The following is a 12,269-nucleotide window of genomic DNA, read 5'->3' on the forward strand; positions in this document are numbered from 1 at the left end:
TTAAGATACAATTGACTAGAGGAGGCTTATGTATATTAAAATTTGATTTTGCAGTCTTCATGTTACATTGTAGTCTAACACATATTATGTTAAACTGCTAGCAGTTTCTATAGAACTTTGAAAAGTTTTAGGATCCTTGTTTGGGGATAATGATGGTAATGACTTTTATTTCTTTGTTCTTTTGCCTCTGGTTTACATTTGAGATCAATTGCTTTCTGTCTCTTTATAGGATACTTAAAAATTATCATTTCTGTCAGCTATGACTCCCTACCAGTTTTATTTTTTGGAAAGTGTCTGCTTTTCCATATCTCTATTGCTTTTCTCTTCTTTTGGGGTGTTATGGATTAAGAACTGGTGGTCAACTTAACACCAGCGGAATTAAATCACCATGGTGCTGAGTGTAGATGTTTCGCCAGCATAAATACAGACATGGAGTAGAAGAAGCTATGTGTTGAGACGTTGTAGGTTCTCCTACGAGTTGCTGTTTGAGCTGTTGGTTCTCCTGGAGAAGCTCTGGTTCTTGCATCAAGCATGGTTCCTGGCTCTGGAAGGGAAGACGTGTGCCACTTAATCTCCAGGATGAACTCCCCATGCTGGCTTCCTGGCATGTACTCGACTGTGCTCGTCCTCAGAGGAGCTAGGGGCCTCTGTGTTGCTGAAGATGGCTGTGGTTCTTTTCAAGACCCCATGAGCGTGACTTTTCAGCTCCAGCATAGAACCCTCAATCTACCAGCACAGCTCCTTCACCCCGCTGGCATAGACTTTCTAGCTTTGACCACTGACCTTTGGTCCTTCCTGGAACATATCTGTAAAAGTGACTGGCGTGAGTCCTTCTCGTGGGCTCTAGACCTACAGTTGGACTCGTAGGAGGCACTGTCATGGGCTCTATGTTTTCATCTGGACTCATATGGGACATTGCTGTGGGATTCAGGTCCTTGGCCAAATATTCTATGTCTTTAGTGTTGTGGATAGATTTCCTGCACTTTCTTGTGTTAACTCTTTATGACCATCATAAAAATAATATTATAAACTCCATGTCCTGATTCTAATAGTTCTCCTCACAACCCCTAACAACAACATGAAGCATATGTTTTTCCTATATATCTAGTTGTATTTTCTCTATTATTAGTAAAGTGTAAAAGATATACTCTTAAGTGTTAGTCATGTGAAGTGGAATATATATGATGTTTTCTTGGAAAGGCATTGTCCTATCAGAGTTTTTAGTAGTGAACATCTTTTACACACTTTGCACATTTTACTTTGTTGTCAGTAGCTACGGTTACCTATGCTATCTTTGACTATTTTATTCTTTCTCATTCAGTAAGTCAACAAGTTCAGGGATACTGCATACTTTTGTTAGTTCATGAGTTTAAATTAAGACATATAAAATGACTTACGTATTGGTTTGTTAGGTATGCCAAAACATGAACAAGATTTGTTTTCTGGAGGCAGAGGTCTGAGATCAAAGTGTCTGCAGTTTGACTTCTTTGAGTCTCTCTCCTTGGTTCATGGATGGTCTTTGTTCTCGGTGTATTCGTGTCATTATGTGCTCTTCTTAAGACACTTATCTTGTTGAATTACAGCTCACCCCAATGACTTTAGTTAACTGTATCTCTACTTAAAGACCAGGTCATTAAATACAGTCACTTTCTCTTACAATGACAGTATCAATTTGTGGATTTTGGATGGAACACATTTCAGACCATGAAGGAGGACAATAACAAAATGAGCATCAGAATATATGAAACATACGTACATACTGATTATTGTCACAAGGAGATAAAATCATACTAGTATGATGGTCTGAATTTTCCTACTGTGGAACAGCACAGTGTTTATTTTTTCTGCTACAACCTGTATGTCATACCAGCTATTGACTCATAGTTTTTAAATATATTTTTATTAACAGAAAATAAAGCAGGTTAAGATTAAGATTGAGTATCTATGTTTAAAAAACTCTCTTCTTCCTTGCGACTCATACTCTTCAGTTCTTCAAGTCAGTCTTTGGGTGTCATCTGCTTTCGTCACTGGCTATCATGTGAGACATCCTGTTAATATGCATCACCACTGTCCTGGTTTTCTTTCTATATCCCTTTTTATTGCTCCAATTCTAAATAACCTAAAATAGATAGGTTGCTTCTGTCTGCTACCCACAGCCATTGGGTAGAGTAGTGTCCTCAGGGCTGTATAGCTGTCTTTCAGTTTTTCTAACATAGGAAAGGCGAGTATTTCTTTTTTTATGTTTATGCCTTCCAATATTGTATAGAGCTATAACTACAGTACTGAATCAAATGCATTTTGCCCCCTTAGAAGATTATTCACCTGAGTTTGTAAGTATGTACATTTATGAGGTATCACTAAGCTTGGAATGATTACACGTGCCTCTATTCCTTGTAGTTTGGAAGGCTGAGGCAGGAGGATCATAAATTCAAATGTATCTTGTGCAACTTAGCAAGACATTGTCTCAAAGTAAAAAATAAAAAAAAGGCTGATGATGTAGTTAACTCTCTGAACCACAGAAAAGGGGTTGTGGGGCGTGACTATTGTATTAAAATAGTAGGATGAAAGTCTTTTGTTGACAATTTGATAAATATTTCTAATAGAATTTGTGAAAGATACGGACTTCAAGAAAAAAAAGCAACTATAAGGTAGGTAGGTATGGTCTATCAGGGTAGACCATAGATAGAAAAACCTTAAAGATGCCAGGGAAAAGGTTGTTTTTCTCAATCCAGGATATGAGCATTCGTCTAGTCAACAAATATTTAAATATTGTGCAAGCACCTACCATGTGCCAGACAGTGTCCGGGTTCTGATGACTCAAATGTGAACAGAAATACAGAAGTGGAGTACATAGACATAATCATACAAATAAATGTTAAGTTGTAACTGTGGTGATCGCTGTGGAGCAGGCTACAGTGACATGGAATCTGAACTGTCCCGTCACCAGAAAGATTTCTTTGGTGGAAGTGATAGTTGGGTTTCTATTTAAGGAGTGAGCAGGAGTTATCTATGTGAGGAAGAGAAAGTATACTGCCTGATAAGGGAGTGGGATTGGATCTGAGCGGTGAAGCACTTGCTTTTCAGAGTGGAAAGTTCTTGCTGGAAGTGTCCCCTGAACATCTAAAGGCCATCTTCTCCTGAATCAGCCTACTCTTTAAACTCTGGATTTACCTCATTCATAAATACACAGTGACATATAACATAGTACCAGGTCCTCAGAACTGAGCTAGAAGCCTCAGGGAGCACTGCGTGGTGGGGTGGGAAGGGGTTGTCAGGGTGTTGTGTTGTTCTGAGCAAAGCCAGGCAGGAAAGAAGTGGTTACTTCTCAGGAACCAGGAAGGGGTAGACTCCTGCACTGTGGAAAGCCTCACGGACTTTGGATTTGGAGCCGAAAGGCTTAACAGTGTAAGGTACTCCATATGTACGAAATTTATCAGTTCCTGTCATCCCTTTAAAATAAAAGGAAAAAAAGTGTGGCTTCCCTGTTTTGGCGCTTCAAATATGCAAGATGCCCTGCTCCCCACTTTCTACTTCCAATGCTGCACGTTCATCCCTAAATCTCCCCCATTGTTGCTGTTTTGCTCTGTGTTCCATCTCACTGGGCCCTTCTCACTTCCCAGAGATACACCTTCCAGTGTTGCCTGGTTACCCTTCATCCAATCACTATCTTTAAAACTAACTTGTTAGGCTCTGCTTTTTGAGTTATCTGCTGTTTCCCACAGCGGCTGACCTGTTTGGCTTTACTGCTCCTGACGTTTTAGTGGGAATCTGTGTCTGACCCCTCCAATTTCCATTTCAGTTAAAGCGAAATATTTTTGGTATTATCTTTATGAGATATATTGCAAGTTATTGCAGTGTTGTTTTGTGAACTAAAATGCTTACATTTTAAGAAACAGAATAGATCTACATAATCTACAGATCATGTAGATTAGAAAGCAAAACAAAAACTTGAGAGAACAGAATAGTCTAGTAGTTTTTCTGGATTTTTTGAAAGGTAGAACAACAATTGAAGGCAAGGAATTGAACTTATTCAGAGTTCTAGTTGGTTGCTATCCCGTCCCATGAGATAAAGATGTTTAATAAATTAATAAATGCACAATAAATGTGAAAAGGCAAATGCATAAAGGTCTGTCTGAAATATCCCAGATAAGGATTGTTTAAGAATGAGGTACCAGATACCATGATATTTTATTGGGCTTTATTTAGATTTTTTTTCCTGATACTTTTTTCTTTTTAGTTCAGTGATTCTCAAGTTTTTATGAGCACTGTGTTTACCTGGGTGGCTCCTTCAGGCACAGATTGCTGGGCTCCACGCCCACGATTTCCAATTCAGTACGTCTGTAGCCATTTACTTCCAATGAATTCCCAAGTGATACGGTTCATCTGGAGACGTTACTTTAAGAAGCATCTCTTTAAATAAACTGTAGAGAAAGGACAGGGATAAAAGACCTTCAGATGAGGTCTTTTTGAGAAGAGAATATTTTTCACCTGCAAATTGGCTTCCACTTTTGCATGACTGCTGCATGTCTTTTCTTGATGTGATGCACTGATTCCTACACTCATTCATGGAGTAAAGTTTCCAAGGAAGACCAATATTTAAGTTTTTTTTTTAAATTTGAGAACACACAAACATAGAAAATAAAAAGCTACTCAACTTTATTCCTTACACAAGTGAAATAATTGTTACTCTTGGGTCCTTTGCAGATATGCAAGAGAAGTGGTTATAGTAATTTTATAGATTTAATTAAATAAAGAATAGCATGCATATAACAATTTTATGAGATAACACATCAAATCAGTGAGGGCTTATTTAATAATGTATGGAGATAACTAAGTAACAACTTAATCTAGCTTGTACTATATATCAGAATAATTTCCAAATATAAGGATACAAATCTGTATTTTTAAAAAACATATTTTAAAAGACAGGCAACTCAAAAGCATCAAGTATTTACTTTTTAAAACTTTCCACCTGATAATTTATTTATTGTTGTAATAATTAGTCTCAGATAAAAATGGTTTTCTTAACACAAGTTTATGAAAGCAACTACCAAACAGAATTGATGTTTGAGTAAATAAAATCAAACACCCAAAATTTACCCATCTCTAAAACTACAAGAAACATATTTGCCAATAGAAATAAAATGATTAAAACTATTTTGAAAGATATTTTGACTTTGTATCACCAAGTTCTGGAGTTTTGTCTTGTGATACACTTCAAGTGGTTATTCTTTGAAAATGTTTATGAGATGTATAAAAACACAATGTAAGAGGATGCAGCACAGATTGCTAGTAACAAACATTTGGTAACAACAATAGAGCACTGATGAAAAAGGCTGCTCAATGCAGATATATTAAACCACAATGAAAACGGCATTGCAGTGACAGGTGTGGAGGTGCACACCTGTAATCGTAATGCTTGGGAGGCTGAGACAAGAGCATTGCTCCGGATTCAGAGGTTTGCCAGGGCCACACAGCCAGACTCTGTCTCACAGTGCCACTCCTCACAAATGATATGTGAAAAATAATGCTCTGCAAAATATTTTTCAAATATAGCAAAGCACTATGTAGGGCACACTAAAAGTTCTTGGTAAAATTTGCAAAATTTTAACTACAAATGAGTCTATTTTTGTTTTTTAAGTATTTTCAGAACATATAAAATCAGAAAAGTATAAAGCAAAATTTTAATAGTGTTTATTTCTTCATTGTAGGATTTTATGATTTATGGTTTCCTTTTGACCTATCTATACTTCACAAACATTTTATAATGCATATGTTTTATTTTAAAATGAAGCCATGTGCAATACATTGAATAATTACATTATTTTTCTCCTTAGTAGTTACATAAAATCTCCCTTGGCCCCACTGTGCTCCTCAGCTTTGAATTGTTTCATTATATACAGGGGAAAGTTGAAAATTTATCTCTGGGGTCCTTAGGAATTTTCTCTATGCAATTCATGCCAGATTTGATTGGGCGTTCAATGTAAACTTCACTCCAGGGCCTTCCGTCCTCTCCTAGTTCTTATGTAAAGACATAAAAATGTGATTCCCAGAATTATTTTACATTTTATCAGAGAGAAATAGTTTCAGTGGAGATGGCGAAACAAGGTTCTTTGTATCTGTCTTGCTTAATAATCCCTTTCCTTTAATTGAAAAAGAAAAAAGAAAAAGGAAAAAAAATGTACTGGTTTGGAAAATACTTTTAGAGAACACTGTCTCCTGCTGTGCTTGTTCTGACTGTCTGTTACGGTCCATTAGGTAAACATGGTGTTCAACAGTCAGGCGGTTGTAGATATATTTGGCAACACTGATAATGGGATCTATGTTTAGGAGGAAGCGGATGCGTCATTCCAGGGGGCACAGGTTTTCTGAAAGTGATTGTTCTTTTCACAAGAAAAAGTTAGGTCATGGAACTTTAAGTTCTCACTCAGAGTTTGAACATTTTAAGTTCGTCAACTCAACTTTTTTTTTGCTTTTTCTGGAATTTTAGGTAAACTGTTGGGCTTGTTTTCAGAGGCAACCTGTACTAACTGGAAAGAAATGCTTCTGACTTGTGAAAGGAAAATTAATATAATAAGGAAAATAAAGAGGCTTGGTTTCTCACCCTACTTAATATCCACCAACCACAGTTTTCAATTGTGAATTGAATGTTTTAAAACAAATACATAACAGAATTTTAAATCGCAGTTTTCTCTTTTTCTACCCCCCTCTCTCTATATATATCATATATTTGTAGAATAGAATTTATATTTGTAGAATAGATGTATATATGCAGAATATATATATATATATATATGTATACATATATGGCATATATTTGTAGAATAGAATCTATATATATAGAATAGATGTATATATGCAGAATGTATATTAATACATATATATATATACATATATATATATATATATGTATGGCATACATTTGGAGAATAGAATCTATATATGTAGAATATATATATATATATATATTTGCCTATATGCCTATGTATTAATTACTTTCCTGTAACTAGTTCAAAAGAACAGCAGGCACCTGATACTGGCAATTTAAAGGAAAACATTAATTTGACTCAGTTTCTAGTGGATTTGGTCTGAAATCAGTGGCTTCCAGAAAGAAATGAGCAGTAGATGACCCTGGTGGAAGGAAGCTGCTCATCTCCTAGCAGCCAAGAGAGAGAGAGAGAAAAGCTGGGGACAAGAACACATCCTGTTGGGGCACAACCCTCAGTAGCCCACCTCCAACCAGGCCCTGTTTCCTAACAACGTAGTGGCTTACAAACTTATCAATGGTTGATTCTATTGATGATTATAGAGTCCCTTTGATCCAGTCACCTGCCAAACACATGAGACTTTGGGAGATATTTTTGATCCAAACCAAAACAGCCTAGAGATTGAATACATTCCCCATAGAGAAGAGATTTGAGTATATTTAATTTCATGAAGTAGAACAGTAAATGCTTTGGACATAAAGTCTAATATGACAGAATGTCTTGTGCTCTAAATATTCTCAGTGGTAAGATGTATAGGCATTAAAAAATGTGTAGCATTTCACTGAAGACGTGATTCCATTATCTAATGGTTTTCAAAGTAGGCCTACAGTGCTTTTTCTCAGGTGATTATGTTAGGGCTAAGTACCACTCCACCCCACTCCCCCAAAATTACTAATTTCTCCTTGTTGGTGTTTACATGCCTCCAGCAGTAGAAGGCAATAGTTACCTCCACAACTTTCAAGTTAGGATATTTTCAGCTTTTATAAATCTTCCTTTCTAAATGTCATACATACATGCATACATAAATATAAATCACATACATATCTGGTCATCAAATTTACTTTATCCAGTGTTTATATGATAGCCAAATCATATCACTGTTTCTCATATTGCTATCACCTAATTACATTGTTTTTGGATAAATTCTTTAGATTAACAGATGTCTTGGAACAGTGCACTAGCGTCTGCGTTTTGCAAAAATGAGTTACAGGTGACAAAGAACAGTTAAACAGTTCCTTAGTGAAAACTGTCTGTGTCTATAGGGTTGAATTGTGAAAATTTGAAGAAGGTGGATTCTACAATAAATTCTCCAACTCTATTCAAAAAACAAGAATTTTGTTTAGGAGGAAGATAGATATTGTTACTCAAATCCATAGAGAAGAATTTTGAGATCTTTAGGTGGTTGGAATACATAGCTTGTAAAGATGTTATTTTAAAAATATTGATGAGTAAAATCCCAGCCTCTGCAATTATTATTATTATTATTATTACTGATTATTTTGGTACAAGAAATTGAACTTAGGACCTCAAGCTTGCCAGGTAGGTGCTGTGCCACTCAGCTGTATCCCTGGCCCTGTAATTACTATTTCTATAGCATCTAGTTTGGAACTTTAGTACTGAGAGAAACTCCGCTCCTTACTGTTGTCTTTCTCTCCCCCCCCCCTTGCCTCTTTTTTCTCTTTTCTCCCTCTTTTCTATCTCTTCTCTTCCTCTCCTCCCCTCCCATTTTGCTGCTCCTGCCTGAGCTTTTCTGTTTGCTACTTTAAAGTCTAGTTCTTCACGTCCCCTCTCCATCTCTCCTTCCCTTGTCACTCTGCCTTTTTTTCAGTTCTCTTGATGAGAATTATGTTTGACCCTCAAGCACCATGTCACTCTTCATGAAGGGGAGATCATTTATTTCTTTGGTGGTGAGCTTGAACTCTGAAAGGAGGATTTTTTTTCTTTACTTTGGATTAGTACTATATCCTTTCAAAGTGTATGTACTACTAGATGAATCTGGACTCACTGGAAAATATTTTCTAGAAATGTGTTATGTACGTCTTTGTCCCCCCCAAATTCATATGCTGAAGTTTTAATCTCCAGTGGGATAGAGGATGGCAATTGGGTGTTGGAAAGTTTGGGAGATAATTAGGCTAATATGAGGTCACAAAAGGGGAAGACCTTTACAATGAATTAGTATCAGTCTATGAAGAGGAAGAGACATTAGACCTTTCTTTCCTTCCATATTCTTGAACTGTAACCATTAAATGTGAGACATTAACTTGACTTGAGTAAGAACCTCTTAGCAGATTAGTAAAGCTCAGTTCTTGGTGTGTCTGTAGGTGACTGACACATAGACCAGCAAACTGAGTGGGGAAGACTCACCCCAGAAGCAGGTGACACCAATCAATATGCTCATAGCCTGGCAGGAATGAAAAGAGAAAGCAGGAAGCTTTCCCATTTTGGAAGAGTTCCCATCTTTGCCTTTGGACATCAAGTTTCTTCAGCCTTGAGGGGTGGACTCAGGCTGGCTACAACGTGGTAAGCTTCTAGGTCTTTGGCTTTAAACTAGTTCTGCCTTCTTGATCCTTGTACAACTTTCATTGTCTTGACCTGAGAAGTTCCTGAATCCTCTGGCTGTCCGGCACACAGATGGCCATGGTGGATTCTTTCACTCTGATCTTGTAAGCCTACCTAATACATGCCCTCGTTTACCTAGACTTATGCTTTATACTAATTGTGTTTCTCTAGAGAACCGTATCTAACACAGATAGCAAGGAAAGCCAATGTGCACACACACACACACAGAGAGAAATGTGTACAAGCGTGAAAAAGACCTCACCAGAAATCCATTCTGCCAGAACCTTGATCTTAGACCTTCTGATTTCCTCAACTCTGAGAAACATAAATGTCTGTTGTTTAAGCCATGCTGTTGATATTTTTTACTATAATATGCCAAACTGACTAACACAAAGTATTTCAAGTGCAAAAATAAGACTTTTTATGTTTATGTTCATATAAATAAAGTTCTGCTACTTTTATATGAAATACTTGGAATTCAATACACTAACCTTGGAAGTATTTTGCTTATGACAGTCTTTTAAAATTGTGCTCAGTAGTATCTTTTTAAGTAGAAATAGTTTAACGGTACAGTGATGTTTTAGGGAAGCATAATTATAATTGTTTTGTTGCTATTGCTTTAATCATGAAATATTTGATCTCTTACCCTACTGTGCTCTAACAGCAGGAATTTTTCAATAATTTATTTCTGGAATCTTCAAATGAGGTCACAAACAGAAATCACTATAATATTTAATTCCTCCTCCATTATTTTCTCATCTAGGTACATATTAAGAATATGTTGTCATATGTGAGGGAGGGACAGGTATTAGTATTGAAGAGACTAGTTTACTTTAACCAATCTGCTTGAATAACTATTTTGGCAGTGGTCATTACCCAATCAGCTATGAAAAAATTGTCCTCTTTCTAATTTATTGTGTTAATAAAACCTTTTCATATCTGCAATCAGTGTGGTGGACTAGTCTACCAGAGTGATTAACAGCAAGAATTTGATTGCCAGATACAGTGTGGGCGTCTGTGATTATATTGGCTTTTGTGCCTATTTTTGTGCTGCCCAGCCAGATGTCTTTGGGAAAGTCATTCAGCTTTTGTGTTTCTGTGTCCTCCCCATGAGATTCAACAAACAAGCAAGCAAACAAACAAACCCCTCTATGGTCAAGTCCACAGGGCTCCATTTAAGTACAGTCGTTGCCTGCTGTAAGGCACATAGTGAGTGCTATGTTGGTAACCTCAAGTCCCATTGAAAGTTTGGACATCACATCCTAAATAACTGCTTCACAGAAGAACGGCTAAATACCAGAGACTAAGATTCTTATTTGAAATTTAAGGAATTTTCCTGCAAGATAAGTAGAAAAAAACCAAAACATAGCTCTTACAAGTTTCCCTAAATCACCATCTTATCTTTCAATTTCAAGCCCAATCCCTTTAAATTTCCATGAGACAAATGTCAGCTGACATGTGCAGGGTGAGTCACCTTCTTTCCATTAAAGGAGATTGAAATTAAAAACAAACATGAAAACAGCTGGAATGTGACATGTGGGTCAGTGGAGTCCAGTGAGTAGCTCAGCAGAGATCATAATGCTCTTTGAAAAACCAATAACCCCTTGGCACATTTCTCCAAGCCTGCTTGGATTCTGTAGGAGCAAAGGATGGCGTATCATAGCAGTGCCAAAATTCTTCTTTGATGATACAGAAAAGAAAACTTCATTCAAAGTAATTATGCAACCCCAGAGAACACAATGTATCCACTGTGTGCATCCAAAGACTGTCTCTGATCACATTGTTTCTGTATTTTTCTCTTCTGCAAACTGCAAAAACTACCATCGTTTTAGATAAATTTTCTACTACAATTTTTTTTGTAAAGACCTGCCATAGCGAATGCAAGTTATTATTTTCTTATTCGTTTTTCAGGTAAAGAAGACATTTATATTTGAACGATCAGTTATCCATTTTCTGAATTTACTAATAAGATTCCTGTTTCACAGTTAAGCACTTTTTAAAAAAATATTTAAGACAAACAGAAAATTACAAAATATAAAGATTAGAGAATCTACCAAACAATTGTTCACCTCATGAAATCTCATAAAAGCGGCTTTTAGTCATCCATACTGTCCACATTCCTCCATTTAATAATCATTAGCAGCTTTAAAAACTAGCAGATACTTACAATATTCCTTTCAGATATTGTTCCCATCACAGACAGAGTTCGATTACCTCTTTCGCTCAGTGTCACATCTCTAATGTTTTGAAATTATTGCTAATTCTTCCAAGTTCATTTGCATTCTGTAAGATTCTCCTTGTATCCAAGCAACTCCATCTAAAAAAATAACTTTTTTGTGGCTGATATATTCAGAACATAAGCTTGCATATACTTAACATTTTTTTCTTTTGGTAATAATCTTCAAGAAACTAACTCCCAGGAAAAGATTTGAACTTTGTGAACAAATAGCCATGTCCTTTGAAAATTTCTCTCATCTGTCTCACTACAGTTATTTAAATGTATTAGATATTCTTTTCTTATTTTAATTTTTGAACCTACTGATTCTTTTCCATTTGTAGAAATAATACACACTTCAATAATTGGTTAAACAGAAAATATAAAAGAATAAAATAAAAACATTCTTAAGTAACCATGAAGCTTAGTGGTCCAATACACACCTAGCAAGTGCAAGCTTCTGAGTTCAATTTCCTGCCTAATAAAAGAAAAAAAAAATAACTGTGGGATACCTATGAAGATAAATTGCCACTCAATGCTATGAATATGAATATTTCAGAATTAGTCAGATACCAAGAATCAGTGGTGCCATTTACTGATCCTGATGCAAGTGAAAAATTCAAATGACTTCTCATTTTCCTCTTTAATGAAAAAATCATTAGGAATGACTTCACTTCCACTTTTCCTCATGAAGTCTGTCCTTCAGATGACACATAACAGAGATTTTA

At 36.2% G+C, this 12,269-nt stretch overlaps 1 long non-coding RNA gene across 1 annotated transcript; it reads right to left on the bottom strand.

Annotated features, from left to right (window-relative positions):
- Positions 1 to 451: 451 nt before the first annotated feature.
- On the bottom strand, positions 452 to 11,633 carry LOC134472184 (uncharacterized). Its single transcript, XR_010042059.1, has 3 exons — positions 11,494 to 11,633; positions 4,276 to 4,421; positions 452 to 544 (listed from the first exon to the last, which is right to left on the bottom strand). It is a non-coding gene; the product is annotated as an uncharacterized LOC134472184 (long non-coding RNA).
- Positions 11,634 to 12,269: the final 636 nt, after the last annotated feature.

The sequence above is a fragment of the Cavia porcellus genome, unplaced genomic scaffold, assembly GCF_034190915.1.
Source record: "Cavia porcellus strain 051 isolate PalLab524CR breed Dunkin Hartley unplaced genomic scaffold, mCavPor4.1 scaffold_22, whole genome shotgun sequence".
NCBI lineage: Eukaryota > Metazoa > Chordata > Mammalia > Rodentia > Caviidae > Cavia > Cavia porcellus.